The following is a 14,769-nucleotide window of genomic DNA, read 5'->3' on the forward strand; positions in this document are numbered from 1 at the left end:
TAATTAATTAGAAACAATGCGGCATCTCTCTGGGCTGTAGGAGCCCCTGTGTTTCCCTCCCTCACATTCCTCATCACCACCAGGGACATTTGCATGAGAAGGGCAGCTTTGTCTCTCCGGACTCTCATCTGCTGTTCCTGCCGCTTATTCCTCCACCTGAAGGCAGGCTCCGCTGTGTGGGACCCCCGGGGCATCTCCCCAGCAACAGCCCCTCCTGGCCGGGCTGGGGCAGAGGCAGCCGGGGCCACCGGGCTGGGACAGGGGGGTCTGTAGCCCCCGGGTCTGCGACCAATTAGGGAACGGGGAATTCATTAGCATAATTACTATGCACTGCCTGTGCTGCAGTAGCATCCCAAAGCTCCCATCCGGATCAGGTATCCTGTATGCTGGGAACGTATAAAACCACTGCAAATCATGGTCCTTGCTTCTGTAAATTCCCCTTTACATCCTAAAAGACGGAGCGTTTGAGCAAGAGGGAGAAGCCCCGTGATTTGGTTCTCTGCCGGGCTGTGAGCCTGAGGGCTGTGTTAAAATGCAACTGTCCACTCCCAAACCGACCAACTGCACCGCAAAAATAAAAACCCACAGTGTTTCTTGGTGTCTTCATTTCTATTTTGTTTGTTTTGCTGCTGCAAAATGGGGTAGGGAGAGATGGTGGGATTTCATCACTGATCACAGGCAAGAGTGACCTTTTGGTGTTGAAATATCACTGAGCTTCCCCCTCAGGCAGTAAAAGTAATGCTGAAAGTGTCAAAGAGCGACTCTCTGCTCCCTGGAAGATCTTGCAAGGACTAATTATCCTTCCCGGTGTGAGGAACAGGAAGGGGAAGGTGACACTGGTATTAAAGGTAACAGAAATACCTGGGAAGGAGCTGGAGTTCCATGTGGCCCTGCCCCAGCGATCCCTCTGCTCGCGGCGTGCTGGTGTCAAGCCCTTCTCTGCTCCACGTTTTGGAAAGCGTGCGCCTTCTGTCCCATGAGTCACCCTCTGAAACCTAAATAATTAATCAGAGTGGGGATATACAGAGATATGCCCAGTTTTTCTCGGGAGCAGTTGGTTATTTTTAATTGCTCAGGGGGCAGAGGCAAAGTGATGAAAGAGGAGAGTTGCTGTACATGGAGGGAGCGGCCGGCTGAGCCGCACAGCTGGGATGTGGAGCATTCCCACCCGACCATGGGGAAGCAAGCAAACAGACGCAGCAACTACGAGTTGACAACAAAGCAGGGGGATGTAGCAGCAGCTCTAGTCCCTGAGCTGGCATCCATCAACCAGCCTTGGCTGCAGGTGCGGGGACGTGTGCATCTGTGTATGGGGAGCAGGGATGTGTCTGAGGCATTCGGCACCCAGGTCAGGAGAGGTTGGAAGAGGAAACAACCCCAGGAATGCTTCCTTCCCAAGCCTAAATTCCTCCTTTTTCCTAGAGAGGCAAGACCAACATGGCTCTTTGCATTGCTTTGCATCTGAACAAGGGATTAAATGTCCGCGCTGACTCAATGCACACTGGAACGCTTCCAGAAAGTCAGCAGATTTGCGCTCCCTCTCCCTTTAAATGCTTTGGCTTCCTGCAGGAAAATGAAATCCATTAACAAGTTCCACCCCTGCTCCGAATTCTAGAGTAGAACTGTCAGTGCTTTAGGAACGAGCTAAATGGGGGGATTTCCATAACAATCAACAGCTACAGCATTAATCTATAGTCATATTAACCTGGGATGACAAGGACACGTCTGTCTGTTCTCTCTAATGTAATCTACCATTATGCTCCAGCTCCATTGAAGTCTGCTTTGTACCCTGCGTTTGGCTCTGATCAGCTAATCTCCCCGGCTGTAAGCACAGCTTAGAGAAGAGAAATGGGGAGACAGACAGAGACAAGTGATTAATATGCGTGTGCGTGTGTGCTTACCATGTGTCTGCCGCTAATGTATGTGCGGGCATGTGCGTGTGCAGCAGCCTCGCGGGGCTACGCGCTTGCGCACACCAAGTGCACGGTGTGGATGTGCTGCTGCTTGCATCGTGCCTTTGCGAGGTGTCAAAACGCACCCGGCACAGAGACGAAAACAGGCAGACATCCCAGTGTGAGGATCAGGGCTGTGCAGATGAGAATATGAGGCACATGTGCGGAGTGTTCGGTGTACGTAAGCGGGGTTGTGCCTCCATTCCACCTGCTCCATGGCAGCGTGCAGCTCCCACGGAGGTGGGGAAGGTGCTTTGCTTTCTGTCCCTGCAGATCTATCAGCATGGGGATACTCTTGGAACACATCCCTGCCCACAGCGCCAGTGACGATCCAGGGCAGCTCGGTGGGATGGCAAAGGTGGTCGCCCCTCTGGTGCTTCACAACGGCTGGCAGCACGGCCTCTGCAGGGATGTGCAGCCCCCGTTGTCCATTCTCTTTCTCTCATTCTGCTTTATTAATCTTCCTTGAAGAGGCACCTTCTCCGAGCATGTAAGATGCCCTGAGCCTGCTTTTGGATTAGGAGACAATTACAGAGCTGCAGCGGCATGCACCAGGATGCCCTGCACCAAATGAGCTTATGGGGTCAATCCCGTTCCCAGCATTGATTCCAGCTGCTTCAGAAGATGCCATGATATCAGCTCTCACCTTCTGCAGGAGCTTGTTCCCAGGCAGAGATTAGAGCCCCTGCGGTTGCTATTTAGCTATCCACAGTCACACTGCTTTCCTGCTTTGCCATCTTTCATTTTTTATGATAGGAGAGTATGAAGTAAGTTGCTCCATGGCAAACTCACTCCAAGTGCTCACTGGCAGGGCTGCTCACAGCTTTCCTGCTCCCACCCGCAGCCCATCCCACCCCTGGAAGAGAAATCTCACCACGACTTCTGCAGGTTTGCCATGCAGAGAGCAAATGTGCCCAGGAACCTGTGGGTCCCTGCCTTTGCTGTGGCCGTCCCTGGCGGTGTGCAGAGAGGCATCCCATAGTGGCAGCAGGGCAAGGGGAACGGCAAGAAATACCTACACCAAATCACATTCCTCTGCCCTGGCTGCTTTGTGGTGATGAAACAAGTTGAGTGGGGAGCTGTGGCTGTTGACGTGCTCCTCAGGCTCCTGGCAGATTTCCTTCCTGCCCAGACCACTCATTTCAAGTTTGTAGAGCTCCAACAAGCTGTGTACCAGCTCTGCCTTTGCTTTAGTCCCATTCCTGAGCAGAGAGGAGCAACGGTGGACCGTGGCAGCGGCCTGGCTGTGTGGGAGCCGGGAACGCTTCTCCCACAGCCCGGGCCCTTTGTAACACAGCCCCTTCCCGGAGGTCAGCATCTCCGCAATACCTGCTTGGGGCCAACTGCCCTCAGTCTCCTGAGCAATCAGCTGCTGAGACCATCCACAAGACACTGACAGGACCCCTCTAAAGGCCATAAACACTGCAAGGTCTGGTGTTACACCCGTCTTGTTCCAAGATCCTGGTAAATTCTGCTACCACCACCCTGCACCCGCAGCTTGGGTTTCAGAGCCAAAAAGCGCCCCTTCAGTCATTCTGGTTATTCCTGCAAATAGGAAGCTGAATGTTGGAGTGCAGACTAAGGGGTGTGAGGATCCAAAGGAGAAAGGCATTGCATGGACAAAACCCCCCCAGACCTGTGCTGCCACTCCCACTGTGCCCCGTTTCCTTGCACCCCTAAATCCTCACATCCAGCCCTTACAGGCCCCTCATTTCTGGCCCTGTCTTTTAAAAACAATTCTGACCCCGTCCATGGTTTCTGTGTTCCTGTTTTGTCATATTCTAAAGGGGGTGCAAATCGGAAACTCTGATCCACCAGAGTCTTTGCACAGAAACTTCACAGGCTGGAACAATTAATTATCCATTAAAACCTTTGTCTATGTGCATCTTATTGTTCCAGACTCTCATTGAAGCCACCCAGCGAAACAATCGCTCTGCCAGCATTCAAGTGTGGTTAATCGACTAACAAGCTTATAAATACAATAGCTACGGCACCACGCTGCCCTCCGAGAGCGCCACTGCCAGAGGGTCCTGAGCCACTTCAGAAAATGTCAAATTAGCCGTGGCTCTCGCCACTCTGTGGGCCGGTGAAGAGGCCGCTCTCCTTCCTCCAGCTGGGAAGATGGGACAGACCATGACGGCTGGAGTTGTGCCGTTAAAATATGTCCTCCTCCAAGCTCCAAGCATCCCGGCTGCAAGGTGGGAAGGAGGACACGTGGGTGCCCAGGTCGCTGTGGGCAGACGGAAGGGCCCCCTGCCCCGTCGCGGGCGGTGCTTCAGGGCAGTACAGTGGCATGAGGTGGATTTAATGGGGAAAAGCTCTGCTGAGGAACTGGGAAAATTTCAATTATTTTGAGGTTAGAGGTGACTCCTGGGTCTTGGAAAGTTGTTTCTGCATCTGCTGGGTGGACAAAAGTCTGGGAAAGGGATGTTTTGATGGAAGCAGGTGGAGACATGAGATCTTTGAGGACAGAAATTTTCTCAGTTGTATTTAGACCATAATTACAGAGGCCATAAAGGTATTTATTTCCTGACGATTAATGGTTGGCCAAGAAAAAAACTCTCTCAACACAGTTCTAAGTTTCAATTACTTTTTTCAATAATGTTTATGTTTTCCGTGCACTTGGGCACTCTGCCTCTCCAGTACCTTCTGCTGTTCACATGAGAATGGAGGTGGTCAGGAGACAAAGCCACAGAAGCCGAAGAGCTTAGACTGAGATCAGAGCTGACAAAGAACAAAATATTTAATTGTAATGTGGATGAAGGGCCCGTTAAGTGCCCATTAACCAGGCTTTGAGCTTTCATTGCAGTTTTTTTAATCATGCCTCTACTTGACCTTACCACACCAATCTACTTATGGCCTCCACATGCCCATGGACCACTTTTCTGCCCTGGCTGGCAAGAGAGCGAGTATGTCCCATAACAGGCAAAGCCTGCTGGAAAACTGGCCATGTATCACAGAAATGGCCATGAGTGCCTGGAAAGCTCTGGGTTGAACAACGATGAATAAGAGATAAAGACCCAGACAGCACCATCAAGCTTAGGCTCTCCAAACCCAAACTTTTTCCTTGTGCTTTTGCGATCAACTCCCCAGCCTCTGCAGCAGTCAGAGAGCAGCAGAGATAAGAGCATCCATCAACTTGAAGAGGCTCAAACAGATAAGCATCTTGCTTTCAACCAGCAGATAAATGTACAGGCTTGGATGAATTTATCACCAGAGAATCTGAGTGAGCCTCGCCTGAGCCTGGGCAACGGATGTCTCCTGGAGAAATGTGCACGGGCTGTCCCGCACAGGTCACCACTGCAAACCATCTTCCCTTGTGCTGCACCATCCTTCCTACCCCCGCCCCTTGACAAGGGTGCCACGGCTCTCCCCACTTGCCCCATCCCATCCCTGCTCCGGCTGTCACCTCTCTCCCCTCTTCCATCACACACTCTGTACATAAAAGCAAAAGCCATATTTAAGAGAAAAAGAAAACTACACTGCTGATATTCTTGTGCTTCATCTGTTCATAGCTGCTTGGTCTGGGGCTTCATCAGCCAGAAGCAGTATTGTCCTGTGGCAGAAAGGGCTGCCACCCCCGCTTGGTCATGTTTTGAAAGCCCAAACAATCCTTCCTGTCGTCCTGTGCAGCAGCAGAGAGGGACCCTGGGCCTTCCAGTACCTGGAGGGGACCTACAGGAAACCATGGAGGGACATTTTACAAGGGCATGGAGTGACAGGACGAGGGAGAAGGGATTTAAACTGGAAGGGGGAAGATTTAGATCAGATACTGGGAAGAAATTCTTCACGACGACAGTGGGGAGGCGCTGGCCCAGGTTTGCTCAGGGAAGGCGGTGTTCAAGGCCACGTTGGATGGGGCTTTGAGCCCCTTGATCCAGTGGGAGGTGTCCCTGCGCATTGCAGAGGGTGGAACTGGATGGGCTTTGAGGTACCTTCCAACACAAACTACTCTATGGTTCTTGGTGTGGTGAGGAGTGGCTGCTGAGACCCCAGCCAAGCTGTGGGAATGCGATACAGAGAGGGAAATCCAGGCACTGGGCTGTGCTCGCCTGCCCTCCAGCCTCAGCAGAGCTGCCGTCCATCACCTCCGCACCGGCTCCTTCATCTGGCGGGGGATTCTGTGCCGGGGGCAGGTCTGCAGGTCTGTACAAATGAGCAAATAAAATGAACATTAACAACTTCAGCAGTTATTGCAGTTTCCTGCCCCAGATAATTACGGGGCTTTGAGCGTGGCCACGGTTCTTTGCGGTGTTTATACAGCAGAAAAGGTGAGTGGCACCGTGCCGTCAAAAATTATTGCCAGGACATAAAAATGTCTTCAGCTTTTAAAGCGGTGACAGTTCCATTTACGTTTGCCACTCTGCCTGGTTCGGAGAGAAGGCTTTGGGTTTTAGCACCATGAGTCACCTCTTGCACGGGCAGGTCCCGAGCCCCCTGGACGGCGGCTCCCACCAGGGTTCCCAAGGCTGGAGCACACGGAGGAGCTCGCTGACAGAGCCTGGAACAGATTTGCTGACTCTGGGAGCATTTTGTGTTGATGTTTCAGCTCTGTTCGTTAATGAGGGAAGAAACACTTCTCCCTGAACCGCCCTCCACCCATTGCCAGGCCAGGTGTAGACATGATTTATTGCATTGTTTAGTCATTATTCTCAGTTACCCAATTATGTTTTTTAAAGTTAAAAAATGCAAGAACTTTGTTGTGGCAGCATCTGGGGATTCTGCAGCATCTGGAAGGTGGTAAGTTAAAAAAAAAATAAAACAAAAAACACAGGAAACCAAGAACAAGCCCACCAGCAGCTCCTTGTGTGCTACCTTTCAGTGCACCTCTCCGCCGGGTGGCAGCCGGGCGGTGACAGTGCTTCCCTTGCCTTGACCCCGCATCTCTGGGATTTCAGCACAGAGATCACTGTGGCGCTACTCACTCTAACGCTTCCCAACGCCAACTTTTCCAGCTCTGCTGTGCTGGGTGACAGGCACTGAGCTTTACCAGCAAGGATGGCTTACTCTGGGTTGGCTGAAGTAATAGAACCTCCAGCTTCCTCCTGTTGTCCCTCTCTTTGCAGAGTGCATAGCTTGTTCCCAAACGAGGATGATCTGGGAAAAGCCATGCTGTGAGCTCAGTCCTTGAGTGTTCAGCTCCTGGAAGGCTCAGATCCTCGTGAGTCTCTTCTGACTTCAGATATCCTATGACTCTGTGATTGTAGGAGATGTCCATATTCTCAGGACAGCATCCTTCCTCCAGGTTATTCTACCCCTGGTTGAAATCGGGTCTCTGAGATTTCACAGGTTGGGTTGGAAGGGATTATCAGTCCCTGCGTGTAGCGCGGCGGCAGCGCGGTGCCCGGTTGCTCTGCAATCCTGTTCCCTTGTGCGTTTGGGTGACAGCGCTGCGTCACAGAGCTTGCCATGATGTAATGGATGCCTGGGCTGAAATCTGCCTCTGCAGACCTGGCTGGGCCTCTAAAAACTTTTTCCAAAGCTGTCTAAATCCCAAAGCTGAAGCTACTGCTTGGTACGTGGTAAGTTAGGGAATTGCAGCCAAATTTCCCAACTTCTGCTCATTCTGATCCCAGCTCCGAAGAGTAGGGTATGCCTCTGCGTGCCGCCTGCCCCAGCTGTAATCCATAGGTTCCCATCAGGATGTGAGTGCCTTACCCTGCTGTGCTGAGGGTGCCTGGAGAACCAACTCGGAGCAGAACAGTTCTCCCAAGGTAAAAGGACCAGGAGCTCCGGGTCTGCTTGCATGGAAGGAGTAGTTAGAGAAGAGATGAACACAGATCTCTGAAGTCTGTCTGACTGGGAGAGATCTTGGTTGCTCCCAACTGGCAATGGTAAGGATACCAGGGGTCAGCTCTCCATTTCATATTAAAATCCAGCAGTGAAAGGAATGAATAAAGTGATTGCAAGTGTGCATGTGGGTCAGAGGCTGACACCAGCATTCCAGAGGTGCCCCAAGGCCCTGTTTGCACATCTCAGCTCCCGCAGCATTGGCCAAGTGTTGCTCCAGCTCTCCCATGGATACTTTGGCTGCCCAGCGCTGCTCGTGCTGCGGCTCCCAGCTCTGCCCACTTTGGCCTGTGACACAGCTCGCACAGCCACATGGATGAGGGCATCCTCACATCCTGCTTTTAAAGGCAGCTGAATTAATCAAAGATGCACAGACAATGGTGAAATAGTCGGGAGGGGAGAAAAATGGAAGTGATCTGCTTGTATTGGTGGTTCTGCCCCTAATCCGCCCACCCGCAGCACATTGCACTCTTGCCACTCAGGCGCTCCTTGGGTGCAGGATTGTTTTTGCCTGTTTGCTGGTGCACAGATTCCTCCCTCCCCGTTTCCAGGTCAGGTCCCAGTGCACGCTGGATCTCTCCACCCCTTCCCTGCACTTTCATCTTCTCAGCCCAGTTCCTACTGCCTCCTCTTCTGATTCCCCCCTTGGCTGCCTCTCGGCTCGGTGGCACACACTCAGCAGGCTGCCAGCGGAGCAGCACATTAACCAGCGTCCAGTGCTTTCCATACCAGCAGTCGGATGAAACCCAGGATGTTGCTAACACAGGGGGTCAACTACAGGGTTCCCTGCCAGCACGAGGCTCTGGTTAAGTAGCATTCTAGATAAATGTGTTTTGGGTAGAGCAGAAATGTGGGGTTTAGTCCCATTCTGTGCTTCCTCCAGCTCTAGGCATGCTCTGCTTCCCTCATCATCACCCTGGTGATCTGAAAATGTCACCCCTGCCACCAAAAACACATGTGCCTGCAGAGTCAAATGAAGCACCTAATTAGGAGGGAAAAAAGGATGTTTTTTCCTGCCTAACCACATCATCCCCCAGCTCTCGGCAATTGATCAGCTCTGTCGATACGTGCAGAGACCAGCAGCTTGGTTCACAGCCTCTTTACAATTGTAAATGGGCTAAAACTAAATAAAAGGCCCCTAAATCATCTAAATTAAAGCTCTGAGGACAGTGCAGAGCCACAGGCTCATAGCAGATAATCATAATACCACAGCTTTGTTTTCAGCCTGTATGCTGAATGTCGGCAGGGACCCATTTTGGGGGGAAAGGGAGCCGGCTCTGGGGAGCTGCCGAGATCTCCTTGGACACTGCACCCTCAGCTGTGGAGGCTGATGGGAATCTCAAGAATGTCCCAGCCTTGCCTCATTTGGTGAAGCACAAGAAGGTCCTTCACCTGACTCTGCCCACCACTGGTGATCGCAATAGAGCTGGGCTTTCCTCTGGCTGCCTTGGACAGCTTTTGCTCTGCAAAAGGAGAAAGGTGAAAGGAGAGAAGGTGAAATACTCTTGAAATACTCAAAGCCAACCTGCAGATTCACACAGCTCCCTCATGCAACCAAGGGTTGAGCTGGTGAGCACCAGGTCACACAGGGAGGAGGAGAAATGGGAAAAGAATGAACTCTGCAAATGGTTCCCTGAGACTCGGCCGTCAGAAGAACAGCCTGCCCTGAGAGCCAGAGCCAGCAGCTCCCTTTGGGGTGACATTTGCCTTCCAGTACCACAGCTCCTTCCCTCCTCCAGCAGTGAGGGGAAGAATAATTTCCTGGGGCAGCAGCTAACGTCAAACCTAACCCTCCTCTAAAGACACTGTAAAGCCAAGAGTGTTTATTTTCTCCTTTTCCCCTCTCTGAGGGCTGAGCTGTACCCACGTCTGCACGTTCGCACAGACTTGGTGAATGGCAGCAGAAACTCTGACCCTAAACTGAAATCATTCCCATCCGTGCAATCCTCAGCTCCCCCACACAGCCATTTCTTCCTCCCTCCCCAATTACCGTATTACTCCTGCCAGAGCCGGGAAGCCTGTCCTTCCAGGAGCATTGGCCAATCCTCATCCTGAGGGAGAGTCCTGGGGGGATTCTCAGTGTCAGGCATTTTCCCTCAATTTGGCAATTCTCTGCTAAATGGGGTTCTTTCAGGTGCTATTTATGCAGGAACAAAAATGTTCATTATGCCGATCACTGAGATGAGAGATAAAATATTACCTAGGAAACACAGATTTTGCAGTGACACAGACATTCAAGCTCACAGTTGTGCAGGGAAGGGGGTGCTCACGCAGGGACCATGCACGCCTAACAGTGACAACACGGCGGAAACCAATTTCTTCTGCCTTTCCTCAGTGAGACGTGCTTCTGCACCGAGTGCCAGATCACAAACCAAAGGCAATTTAAATACCTCTGGCTTTGACTGCTTTTTCACTTTATTTGTAATACTGGGTCTGACTTATTAGATAGTGAGGCATCGGCCGTGCTGAACCGCAGGGAGATGGGGTTGCCCTGAGGTCTCCAAGCTGGGAACGGCCTCTGTGAGCGGCGGAGGGAGGAGTGGGGGGACTCGGGTTTTGCAGTTGCCCAAGAAGTGAGAAAAGTGAAGGGTTGCTCAAGGGACTTGGAGAGGAACAGTGAAATTAAATCCAGCAAAAAGCAAATTAGGAATGAATGTCAGGGGGGGAAAAAAAGATCCTTCTGATGGTTCTTGTTGAACCAGAATCCTTTCCTGAATGAACTGAGGACAGTGTGCCACGGGGAGCAATTTAACAGTGGCTTCAGGCTCGGCTGGTTAAAGCTGAGAGACCTTGTGCTGTTTGCATTCTCAGATCTCTTCAGGAAGAGGGTGGGATGGCTGGGATGTCCTGGATATGCCCCTGCCTGCCCAGCTCGGCTCAGCTCAGCAAAGCTCAGTACAGCTCGGTGCAGCTCAGGGATCCTCAGAAGCAGGGCAGGAGGACAGATCGCTCATCCTGTAAGATTCCAGAGCTGCTGGGGAAACTTCCTCAGCGCACAGCCCTCTCTGGATCCCAGCATCCAGCCAAACCTACCCAACTCCCAACATCTTTAAGGCATCGCTGCTTGGGGTTTCAGGCTTCCAGCACCACAGTTACCAGTCAGGAAGGTTGGCTCGGTCTCACTGGCTGGTTGTGGTAACACAGCAGTTCTGCTCGGGGGGGCACGCGGTGATTTTTACCAGGATGAATGGACAGACAGATATGTAAGGGGCTTTATCCCTTTGTTCCTGCTGCTCTAACGGAGTTTTGAAGGCCTCTTCCCTGCACAGCACGATTGCAACAGAGCAGTCCTGAGAGCCTGGCAGCAAGGAAAGCCCAGGAAAGGCTCTGCCCTCATTGACCTGGGCTGAACACAGAAGGTTCTGCCGTCTCCAGCTTTCCTTAGGCTTGTCCCTCACCCCTTCTGGTTCCGAGGAAGAAGAGGCAAGTGAAAGGAGAAATGCTTTACAAAAAAAAGAAAAAAAAAAAAGACCAGGATATGAGGTGGGAGGAAAATAGATGTTAGTCTCTTGTTTGGAGAACCCCAAAATAAATAGGAGGCCATACAGGCTCTTCAAACCAGAAAAGTGACGTAATTTTCCTTCCAGGGATGTGCAGGCTGCCTTCTCCCGACAGGAACTCTCTGCCCAGCACCGACTGCCCGGCCACGAGCCCCATTCCGCACCCCGCAGCGCCCAGCAGTGCCGGCGTGGGCGAGGACGCAGCGAAGCAGCCCCTGATGCCCACGGAGAGCACAGCCACGTGGCAGCAAAAGAAAACCAGCCCCGAAATATAAAATAAAATTTTAAAAATTAACTAGACTGAATCCCTTCATGGCAAACACAGGGGAAGGAGCGGACGTGAGGCGCAGGTGGATGGTTTTAGCTGCTCTTGGGGATGCAGGGGAGGCAATTTCCCTGTCACCCCAGGATTGCTTGTTCTTGGCATCTGAATGCGGGAGCTAACGGGGCTGTCGCGACCCTGCTGCCTGCAGGCAGCAAAGGGCTCCCACCCCTCGGCACTGACAGATAGCGCCCGGAATAGTTGGGCTTTGTTTCTTCTTAAGAACAAGAAGTGCAAACAGTAATTGTATTGCACTGTGCAAATAGCGGAACAAAAAAAATCCTCAACTTGATAGGAGTACGGCTTGTTGTAACGGGGAAAAAAATGATCAAAAACATGTCACACAGGAAAAAGGGTTTCCATTCACAAAGAAATCATTATGGTTAATTTAATTCATTGTAGCATTTAATATAGAAAAGCTTTTCTACGGAGACTGGGAAAAAAGCCAACATTTATATATAAATGGGTTTTATTTTAAAAGCTAATGCAGTGGGCAGGATGCTTCGGGGTTATTTTCTCTCCCTCTTTCTTTCAGCACATATGCAAAGCTGGTATTGTATCCAAAAAACAAGGAATTTGCTGCTATCTAAAGTTTACAAATTGCTTTTTTTTCAAAAGCACAATTTCATATTCCTTAGAAATGTAAATGACGGGGGTTTTATCTCCTCACTTTCCTTTCTTTCTGTTTTTTTTAGAGTTACTTATATTAGTATCCAAGGCACTGATTTGCGGAATGGGCTTTAAATATCCCCCCCGCAATCAGTGCAGACATCGGCTGCTATTCATGCGAGTGCTTGACAGCCCCGGCTCTTAAAAAGAGATGCATTTTCTGAGATGGCTGAACCGTGGTTAACCGGAGCGTGTTCCCGGAGCTCGACAGAGACAGGCAGTTGCCATCGTAGAGCTGCAACCAGGATCAGCTGCATTTGTGCAGAGGACAGATGGTTGGGGAACAACTGGGCTGATCGAATACCTTCAGCCAGAAAATCGCAGGGGAAAGGAACACATGGTAATACCCACTTGTGCCTCGTGTGTGCCGGCGGGACAGGTACCTCCAGCGCTGCGAATGCTTGGGGTTAGTCGTGTGAGCAGCGCCTTTGCTTTGCATGCACAAACCAGCAGCTGCTGGGACCTGGGTTCAGAGCGCGCAGGTTTCGTCCACCCAGCACAGAGGCAGAGCCCCCGCTGCACTCCTGCCAGCCTCACAGCTCAGATTCAGAGGCTCCGCATGCCCGGCAGCTCAAGGCCAAATCATTCCATCTGCTATGGAGTTGGCCATCAGGGCATGGTCTCAATGCTGCTTCGTGGTCCTTCTTGGATGCGGACCTGCATTCGAGGTGGAGCCGGCCTGGAGAGCCCCGCTGAGCTGGCTCTGCTCTCTCCCATCAGAGAAGCACGGGGTGACACTCTCACGAGCATCTGCTCTCCCCATTCCCAGGCAGTCGACTCTGAGCCTTGCTAGCCTTCTTGGCACAAAGCTTTTCCCTGTTTCTACCCTGCTCTTTCCTTACTGCCATTTAAGCCCATTATTTCCAGGTCTACTGTGTTTAGAATCATTTACTCCCTCTCTTTTTCAGTCTTTCTTTCTGTATTTGAAGACCATCATCTCCCCTCAGATTTATCTTCTCTAGACCGAACAGACCTGAATCTTTCAGCACAGATTTTGTTTCTGGGACCTCCTGATGGCTCTCATTGCTCCTCCTTGACTTTGCCTGCGTCTTCCTCACCCCAGCGGGCAACTGGCACAGCTGGCAACTCAGCCCCAACTCAAAGGTCTTTGCCACCTCTGCATCTCCTGCCAGGGCAGGAGCCCAGTGGGAACTTTATTTTGCTTCTCTTCCTCTAAGATAGTCCATTAGAGGATGGCAAACTATTCACAAATATCAACAAAGGCAGCCACATCCCATCTGTGGAGCCGGGAAAATTATCCCACTGAGGAAGCAGCTCAGCAGAAACCCAAGCAGCAAACAGCAAGGTGAAACAACTTGACCAAGGTCATCCAGAAGTGGGGAATGCCAGTCAGTGCGCTCCTACAAACCCCCACGCTTTAATGTACACCTCTAATCATCCCTTTGCAGAAACAGCTATTTCCTTTGTCGAACGCCAACTGCTATTAAATCCCTCCCTGGACTCCTTAGCCCTGAAATTGCACACGTTCCCCTCTGCTGGTGCTTGGGGCTTTGTTCTGGTTGTATCAGCTGGCAAGACAATGCTCCTCATTTGGAAGCATTTGCATAAAACCAACGATGATTGCTGATGAGTTTCGCCTCCGCTGCGACTCCGACTCGGAGCACCTGTGCTTCAGGCCGGGGCTTGTTCCCTCTGCGCAGCGGGCTCTTGACTTCACAGCGTGCAGGACAGAGCCCTCTGTCAAAGGGGATGGAGGCAACCGTGGAGAGCATGCTGGAACCACCACCTTTCTACCTGGATCCCTGATTTATTGCCCCCAGTGTCTGCAACCACTCAGGACCGGAGCTCCTGCTCAGACCCAAGCTTTTCTATGCTGGTAGCTTTGGCTTTTCAGCGACCAGGCTTTCCGGCTGGATTATGCAAATATATGGTGCATTGTCATTCTCTGTTGGCGTGAAGTTCACCTGGCCCCGGGTTTGATTAATACACCCTCTCCCCCACATGCTTGCTCTAATATGTTTGTTTTAGGGATGGGTAAATGAGCTGGGAACAAGAAAAATGAAATTCAACCTTCACCCAAAACTTGAAGTGGGTGGTTTGGGGAAAAAAAAAACCACAACAGAATGAATAAGGCTTTGAACCGCACAAATAGTTCCCTTGTTGGTGCAGCAGAGACAGTCTGGGCCCCAACATGATGAAATACCATGTCCTTTTCTGTTTCCAGAAGCACTCCATTCAGCTTGCCGCAGCTCCTACCCCCAGGCCGGGCTCTGGCGGTGGGGTCAGTGTTGGCATGTAACCGGCCCCGGATGCTGCTGGTGGTTCAAGCCCAAACTGACACGGTCCCACTTGGAGCATGGTGCATGAGCTTGTGCTTCGGCAGCAGCAGCCACCCCAGCCCCGACCCCGCGACGCAGTTTCAGGGCACTAACAGCCAGTGACACAGGCTGCTCGGGAAACGCCAACAAACCGGAGAGCCTGGTCTCTTGGGACTGATGCCAGGTAATCCCAAGAGCCCTAATCAGCTTGGAGAAACATCTCGGAAGCCCTGTGTAGTGCAGAGAAGCAGAGACAG

This window comes from Cuculus canorus, chromosome 10 (genome assembly GCF_017976375.1).
Source record: "Cuculus canorus isolate bCucCan1 chromosome 10, bCucCan1.pri, whole genome shotgun sequence".
Taxonomy (NCBI): domain Eukaryota; kingdom Metazoa; phylum Chordata; class Aves; order Cuculiformes; family Cuculidae; genus Cuculus; species Cuculus canorus.